The 8,750-nt window shown below is 36.7% G+C and overlaps 1 pseudogene; it reads left to right on the top strand.

Moving 5' to 3' along the window:
- The first annotated feature begins 243 nt into the window (after window positions 1-243).
- On the top strand, window positions 244-7,248 carry LOC148757567 (ATP synthase F(0) complex subunit f, mitochondrial pseudogene; annotated as a pseudogene).
- The last annotated feature ends 1,502 nt before the right edge of the window (window positions 7,249-8,750 follow it).

Genomic DNA, 8,750 nt, shown 5'->3' with positions numbered 1-8,750 from the left:
AACTTGTCCATGCAGTTTTTCTTTGACACAGCCCAGCCTTAGAGTGCGGCTCTCTAAGGCTTTGGCAACTCCCCCCCTGCAACATACTGGGCCCCATGGCCTCCAGGGAAATGTAGCCCAGGACTTAATCAGGGGCCAAATGGGCCCAAACAACGTAAGCTCCAATCTCTAGGCACTGAGGAGTGGCCCAGCTGCAGTTAAGTGCCCAGGAGGCTGGTCGAAATTCTGCTTTGCTTTGGGAACATGCGGATGCTCTTGAGGCAGGCTGCTGCAGAGGGCGTTGGGAAGCCAGAAGAACTAACCAGAATGTGGGACCAGGGCATCTGGGACCAAACCAGCTCAGAAAGTTTGAAGGGGAGGAATCTGCAAGCCCAGTCATGTATTTGAGAATGGGCAAAGGAGAGTCCGCGTGTGAGAGGCCATGGTAAAATTGCGTTTGTGCCTGGTTTGTGGGGTTGCTGAATGAAAGAGAAACTTTGTGTACTTAAAATAGAACGTGACAGAGATGGGATCAAGATTATGTGTGACTTTGTGAGGACAGAGCGTCATATTGTGTGTATGTAATTGGAGTAATTGTGTGGGTGTAAGTGGTGGGGCAGGATTGTGTGTGGATCTGTGTGTATGTATGTATATGCGTGTGATCACATGACTGTGTGTCAGTGCATGCGTGGCTGAGATTGTGGAGGATTCTGAATACTCCAAGCATCATTTCTTCTTCAAATAGTGATAATATGTCTTCCTTATAGTATTTTCATATAAACAGTTAAGATTCCAAACATTTGTTCTGAAATAGAATACCAAATCAATATGACTTTTAAACAGGGTATATTTTGTTATTGAGGTGCCTGTTTTGGGTTATGTCCACACCCCCTCCTCAGGCATTTTCTCTTCTGTTCTTTGGGAGACATTGGTGGGGTAAACATTTAGAGATGTGATTGTTCAACCAGGAGCCACAATTAAAAGATGTTCAGAGGAAGCTTCTAGCTTAGAGATCATTGCTACTTTCCTCCTTTCTACAGTTTTTAAAAAAACTTTCGTGATTGTTTTTAAAGGAATCATCTCATGACGTAAAAAATTTAAATAAGGTTATAGTGCAAAAAGAAGTCTCCCTTTCACTATTTTTCTTCTCCACCTGCATCTACTGTGACTAGTTTTTTGTGTAAACTGCTTTGAGGTTTTTTTTATGATTATACCAACATATCTGTGTTATATATCCCCTCATGTTTATTTTTCACAAATGTTAGAACTCTATAAAACACTTTGTTATTTACTCACTATTATTTCTTAGAAGACATTCCATATTAATACATACTCATTCTTTCTTATGGTGGTATAGTATTTTGTGGTGGGGGAAATGTCATACTTTAAATAATATCAACAATTTAGTGAATTTTTAAGATGTTTTCAGGTTTATGCAATTCTGGAATGAATATCCTTATATATTCAGCTTTGCAAAGATGTGGATGTACATATTTGTAATATATTCCTCTAAGAAGCATTGGGTCAGAGGTTATGTGTAAGGATTTGCAATCCACAGAATACGAATCACTTTCCATTCCCACCTAAAAAATTATGAAAGGGCCTAAGTCCTATTCCTGTCAAACACTGTATTTCTCCATTCAGCAGATATTTATTGAGCCCTTTATCTGTGCCAGGTGTCATTCTAGGCATTAGGAAAGCATCAGCGAACAAAATGGCCAGAATTTCCTGTCCTAAAGGAGTTCACATTCTAGTTGGGGAAAGTGGCCAATGAACATGTAAATGAAATATATAGTATTCCAGATAAAGGTAAGATCTGTAGAGAAAAACAAAACTTGGAAATAGGATAGTGAGTGCCAAGGGACTTGCAATTTTAAATAGACTGGTTAGGAAAATGCTTACTAAGAAAATATTTGAGCAAAAACAAAAGGAAGAAGCAGTGACATTTAAAAATATTTGGATAAAGAGCATTATAAGCACAGAAAACAGCAAAGTATAAAAGCTGTGGGTTGGGTACAAGCCTGGTACATTCAAGGAGCAGCAAGAAGACCAATGTGACAAAGTGGAAAGCAATAGATGAGATGAAAGAGCTAATGACGAGGACAGATTATGGAAATCCTTGGAGAGCATTGTAAGAAGTTTGATTATTATTCTCAGTGAGATGTGAAAGCAATAGTGGGTTTTGAACAGAGGAGTGACATGATCTGACTTCCATTTAGAAGAGATCACTTGGGGTGCTGGGTAGGGGGACAAAGAAGGAAGCAGGGAAACTAGCTAATAGGCTGTTGGAATAATCCAGGTTAGAGATGATGGTGAGTTGGTCTAGGGTGAGAGCAGTGGTGGTGATGAGAAGTAGTTGGATTCTAGATATATTTTGAAGATAGAGTAGAAAGGATCAGGTAATAGGTTTGATGTAAGAAATGAGACAAAGAGGAACTTAGTCTCACCCAAGTATTTCAGCTTGAGAAACTATTATAGAAGACCAAAATTGTCATTTACTAAGATAAAACTATGGAATGATCAAGTCTTGGGAGGTATAGCAATAGTTTATTCTTTGCTCTGCTAAACCACTGAGATAGTCCATGCTAAAGAGAAACATTTGTGTTTCGTCAGTACCTACATGTCATTTATAGCAGTGAGACAGGATAAGAATTCGAAGGATATCTATTGGGGTAAGACTAAACATAATAACAGGTTGTAGTAGGTTGAATGTTGGCACTCCAGAGACATGTCCATGTCCTACCGTGTTTCCCCCAAAATAAAACCTAGCCGGACAATCAGCTCTCATACGTCCTTTGGAGCAAAGACTAATATAAGGTGACCAGGGAGTCTAGGGATTCTTATGATGGACATAAACATGAATACAGAGGATGTTGATGCTTATCTGATTGTATTCAAGACAGTATTGGAGAAGTAGTGTCAGGGTAGTAAGAGGTGGATTTCTAAGATCTGTCAGAAAAAAGGAACCCAAGGATAGAGGCTTTAAGGGTGGTTGGGGTAGGCAGAATAATGGCCCCAGCAAAAATATCCAGGCCCTAATCACCAGAACCTGTGAATATGTTATTTCACAAGACAAAAGGAACTTTGCAAATGGGACTAAGTTAAAGACCTTGAAATAGGGAGATTATCGTAGGTTATCCAGTTATCATCCGCTGACTGTGAAAAGCATAGCAGACCAAGTAAACATCAATAGAGAAACAGGGAAATCTTAACTGAAAAATCGCAGCATGAGAAAAGTGTGTGCAAAAAACGGTCCCGAAGGAGCTCACCGATGAACAAAAGCAAAGGAGAGTTGAAGTTTGTCAAGATCTTTTGGAGAGGTGACATGATGTTTTGAGCCTTATTATCATTTGTGATGAAACATGAGTTTACGAATACGACCCTGAAACAAAACGTCAAAGTATACAATGAAAGTCAGCCAATTCTCCATGACCAAAAAAGTTCCGTCAGTCCAAATCAAGAGTCAAAATGATGTTGCTAAACTTTTTTGGTATCAGAGGAATTATTCATTATGAATTTGTACCAACTAGACAAACAGTTAACCAAGTTTACTATTTGGAAGTGCTGAAAAGGCTGTGTGAAAAAGTTAGATGAAAAGAACCTGAACTTTTTGCCAACAATTCATGGCTCTTGCATAACAACAATGCACCAGCTCACATGGCACTGTCTGTGAGGGAGTTTTTAGCCAGTAAACAAATAACTGTATTGGAACACCCTCCCTATTCACCTGATCTGGCCCCCAATGACTTCTTTCTTCACCTGAAAATAAAGGAAATATTGAAAGGAAGACATTTTGATGACATTCAGGACATCAAAGGTAATACGACAACAGCTCTGACGACCATTCCAAAAAAAAGAGTTCCAAAATTGTTTTGAAGGGTGGACTAGATGCTGGCATCAGTGCATAGCTTCCAAGAGGAGTACTTTGAAGGTGACCATAATGATATTCAGCAATGAGGTATGTAGCACTTTTTCTAGGATGAGTTCACAAACTTAGTTGTCAAACCTCGTAAGTCAAAGGAACAGAGCAGAGGATAAAAAAATAGCTCCCCTCCCCTACGCACAATTATGGCCAATGGAGTTTTGACCAAGATGCAAAAGCAATACAGTGGAGGATGGATAGTCTTTTCAATAAATGGTGCTGGAGTAATTGGATATCCATAGGTAAAATAATCTCTACCCAAATCTCACACCATATACAAAATATAACTCAAAATGCATAATAGATTTAAGTATAAACTGTAGAAGTATAAAAACTTTTAGAAGATAACATAGGATAATATATTTCTGACCTAATTCTTGGTTGTGATATGAAATCACACATGACACCAAAAGCATGATCATAAAAGGTAAAATGATAAATTGGACTTCATCAAAATTCAAAACTTCTGCTGTGCTAAATCCTTGTTAAATGGATGAAAAGACAAGCTACAGATTGGGATAAAACATTTGCATACCGAGCAGAAATCCAACAAAGCCAGATAATCCAACAAAGGACTCAACATTTAAAGTATATAAAGCACCTAAAACTCAACAGTTAAACAAACAAACAAACAAACAAACAAACAAACAAACAAACAAACAGACAATATATTTAGAAAATAGGCAAAGGGCATAAAGAGATCTTTCACCAATGAGCATTATAGATGGCAGATAAGTACATGAAATAGTATTCAATATTACTAGCCATTAGTAACAAAGCAAAATTAAGATCACAGTGAGAAACCACTACATGCCTAGTTGAAATGTTAAACCAAATATAGCAACAATATCATGAATTTGGGCAAGGATGTGGAAAAACTGGATCTCTCACACAATCCTGGTAGGAACATAAAATGTTACAGACACTCTGGAAAATAGTTTGGCAATTCTTTAAAAACTAAACATAAAGTTACCATTATAACTCAGCAATTGCACTCCTGGGTACTTTATCCCAGAGAAATGAAAGATTCTGTCCACACAAAATTGTGCATGATTGTTCATAGCAGCTTTATTTAGTAGCCAAAAATGGAAACAACCAAAATGTTTCTCCATACCATGTAATACTACTCAGCATTAACAAGGAATAAACTGTTGATATATATGCTAAGCCATATTTAGGCCAGGAGCAGAAACCTTATCTTAAAAGCCATCTTGTCTTGATCCTGTCTTGCTTTATCTCCTATAGACCTGTGATCAACAGCCTGGGTGGGCCTGGGCAGTCAGATGCTGACCTGGGACCAGGGTGTGGAGCTGGAGGGCTTGGCCATGCCCTGAAACCCTTTGTCAACGAAAACCCCCTGAAGCATTGAAGGGGGAATAGCCTTGTTTACCCCCTCCTATAAAACTCCATACCCCTCTTTGCTCAGAGAGGTTATGGTCTTTTCTAGCCTGACCTCCCACAGCTCAAACACGCCAAATAAATTCTAATAGACCAATTTTGGTCTCCCGCGACTCATTCCTCCAGCTGTGGCTAACAATATCTATCAAGTTAGATAGATCTCAAGAACATTATGCTGAGTTCTGGAAACCAATCTCAAAAGGTCACATACTATCTGATTCAATTTATATAACACCCTTGATATGACAAAATTAGATGTGAAACAGAGTACTGGTTTCCAGGGATTATGGATGGTTGGGGAGGTGTGCAGGTGTGAATATAAAGGGGCAGCATGAGAGAGATCTTTGTGGTGGTGGAATAGTTCTGTCTTGATTGCAGTGGTGATTACATTAATCTATGTTTTGATAAGTTTATGTTTTGATATTATACTATAATTATTTAAGGTATAACCATTGGTAAAAACTGGGTGAAGTGTACACAGGACTTTTGTGTACTATTTTGGTAACACCTTATGTATCTATAATTATTTCAAAATGAAAGTTTTTTTTAAAAAATCCTTCAATAAATGGGCGGAAAAGCAGAATGCACACAACTGAATTGTGAATTAGGGAGCCAGAAGATTAAATTGCTATACAGCCCAGAACAAAACAAATATAACAAACAGATGCAGAGTATAGAACAAAACTTGACATAAAAGATGGAAGCAAAAGTTCCAGCATTCATTTAATAGAAGCCCTTAAAGGCAACAGAAAATTGAGGAGAGATAATGCTGAAGTAGTAATCAATGAAAATTGTCTCAAAATAAAGGAGGATGTAAGTTTTCAATTTGAAAGAAGCCTACCAAGTTAACAAAATTCCATTAATATTCTGACATATTTTTTATTTAACATCTATAAAACTGAATTTCTTCTTAATATCAATGACATGTCATAGTTGAATTCAGTGTTTTCTTTTCTTTTCAAAGGTAAATAACATAATTATGGTACTAAAAATGATGGCTTTGAAAAAAATTAATTAAAAAAAATAAATACCTATACATGGGAACATTTAAGTAAAATTTCCAAAAATTAATAAATAAAAAAACAAAATACTGGACATTTCAAGAGAGATTTAAAAAATAATTTACCTACATAGTAGTAAGAAATAGATTATACTTTCACAAATCATACTCATATAAGAAGACAATGGAATAAATCTTCAAATTCAGAGAGGAAACAATTTTGAACCTTCTAGACCAGGGGTGTCAAAACTGCGGCCCAGGGGCCAACTGCGGTCCGCAAGTCACTGTTAATTGGCCCGCAGCAAATTCCAAAAATATATTTAGTTTACTTAAATAAACCAGGTGAGGCAATATGTACTTCACCTCCAGTGAGTGGCCCGGCTGTTTGTGTATTTTACCGCATATGGCCCTTGGTAAAAAACGTTGAAAAAAGTTTGGACACCCCTGTTCTAGACCATGCCAAACTTTCATTTGTCAGTGAAATAAATTACCCACTGCAGGAACCCTTTCTGAATGTTTTCCTGAAAGTTATAATTCAACAAAAAGACAAAATAACCAAACAACAGAAATGAGGTAACATAAGCAAGAGTTGATAAATTTGTTTTAAAAAAATTAAGTCTGTGGGGGACGTTTCCTACCCAGCAGTCCTGTGCGACCCAGCACAGCAGACTCTGAGGACTCCAAGATAGTGGCAGTCGTACCAGTAAAGAAGAAGAAACTCATGGATGTCAAAATAGGGGAGCTGCTAAACTGGATACTAGTGTGGAATTTCACCCCTAAAGGCATTGTTGGAGCATTTCAAAGAGGTTACCACCAGTATTACAAGCATGTCGATGTGAAGAAAGGGAAGATTGCTGGGGTTCCGATGGTGCTGGCAGCTTATGCACTGTACAACTACTGTCTTTTTCACAGGGAACTCAAACACAAACAGCTATGCCAGTACCACTGACACCTCTGTACCAGTGTGGAGGGCCCACTCCATTCGTAACCATGACTTTCTCTGCCAGACCCGTTGATTTCTTTCATATCCTAATTGAGAATTAACATCCCCCCAAAAAAGATGACTGGTAAAAAAAATTAAGTCTGAACTAGCACTGATTATAAAAATGCCAATTCGTTTTGGAAATAAAGTTCTATATGATATTAAAACAGAATATGAGGGTGACGTAAGGGGAATCAGAATGTAGTAAAATAGTGTGATGGTTCTTTTCTTAGTTAAGAGAAGGCCAGATAGCATTACTGGAAGTTCCATAGAATTCCTTAAAAGTCTTTTTTTTTTTTTGTAATTTAAGGTAACCATAAACCTATAACAAACATCACACTTAAAGGTAAGCATTAGAAACACTCCCATTAAATCAAGAACCAAGGGAAGAAAACTAATAATACTGTTACCATTCAGATTATACTGACAATCCGAGTCAAAGCAAGAAATAAAAATTAAGATAAAAAAATAGTTAAGAAATATAACCATCATTATTTGCAAACAACTTGATTATCTACTTAGTAAATAAAAGGTAGTCTTCTGGAAAACTGTTAAAAATACTGTGAGATTTCATCAAGGTTGCTAGCTTCATACAAAACTCAATAGCTTTCTTGTACACCAGTAATGATCAAATGGATAACGTCACAAAATATTCCCGATTAGGAAATCAACAACTGTATACTCTATGATTGAACCAAAAGCAAGAAATATGCAAAATATTTATCCAAAGGGTAAAGATTTAACAAAAGACAGAGAAGAATGCCTGCTTAAACAGAGTTTTAATGACAAAAGACTCAATGTTGTAAAGATGTCAATTTTTATTTTTCAGCACTCTGGCTGACTAGGATATAATGAAACAACTCTTGTTGCAGTTTAACAGATTTTCTTTGGTAGACAGGAATATACAGGTGATCTTGATTTGTTTTCATTGTGTTTCTGTGTATTTTTTCAATTTTTACAAAAAGTTCCTTATATAAAGCAAATATAAAAATGTTTGGAAAGACAACACTATCTTTATATATTAAAGGGTATTGAAACAGCAACGATTATAATAGTGTGGTAGTCTAGGCCATTTTCCTGTCTCTGCTCATAATATATATCCACATATATATTTATAAATATATATATATGTGTGTGTGTGTGTATATATATATATATATATATATATATATATATATATATATGGCTTTTTTTTTTTTCCAGAAGCAGGCAATAGGAAACAATGATGGGAAAGGAATTATTCAATAAACAGTAGAGTGTAAAATACTGATTGAAAAGGTCAGTATTAGGTCAGTATTAGAGCCTGAGATACCCCTCAACAATCAAGACAGACATTGTCGACTGAAAAATAATATCAAATTCGTGTTTCATCACCAAAAAGGACTTACTCAGAAAAAAGAAAGAATTGCAACCCAGCACATACAGGCATGACAAGCCAAATGCATACTCTGGTCTGTTTGCCAAGATGG

Source organism: Rhinolophus sinicus, chromosome 8, assembly GCF_057876585.1.
Source record: "Rhinolophus sinicus isolate RSI-liver-muscle chromosome 8, RSI-T2T, whole genome shotgun sequence".
NCBI classification, from domain to species: domain Eukaryota; kingdom Metazoa; phylum Chordata; class Mammalia; order Chiroptera; family Rhinolophidae; genus Rhinolophus; species Rhinolophus sinicus.
This window is presented reverse-complemented; position numbering and strand designations above follow the sequence as displayed.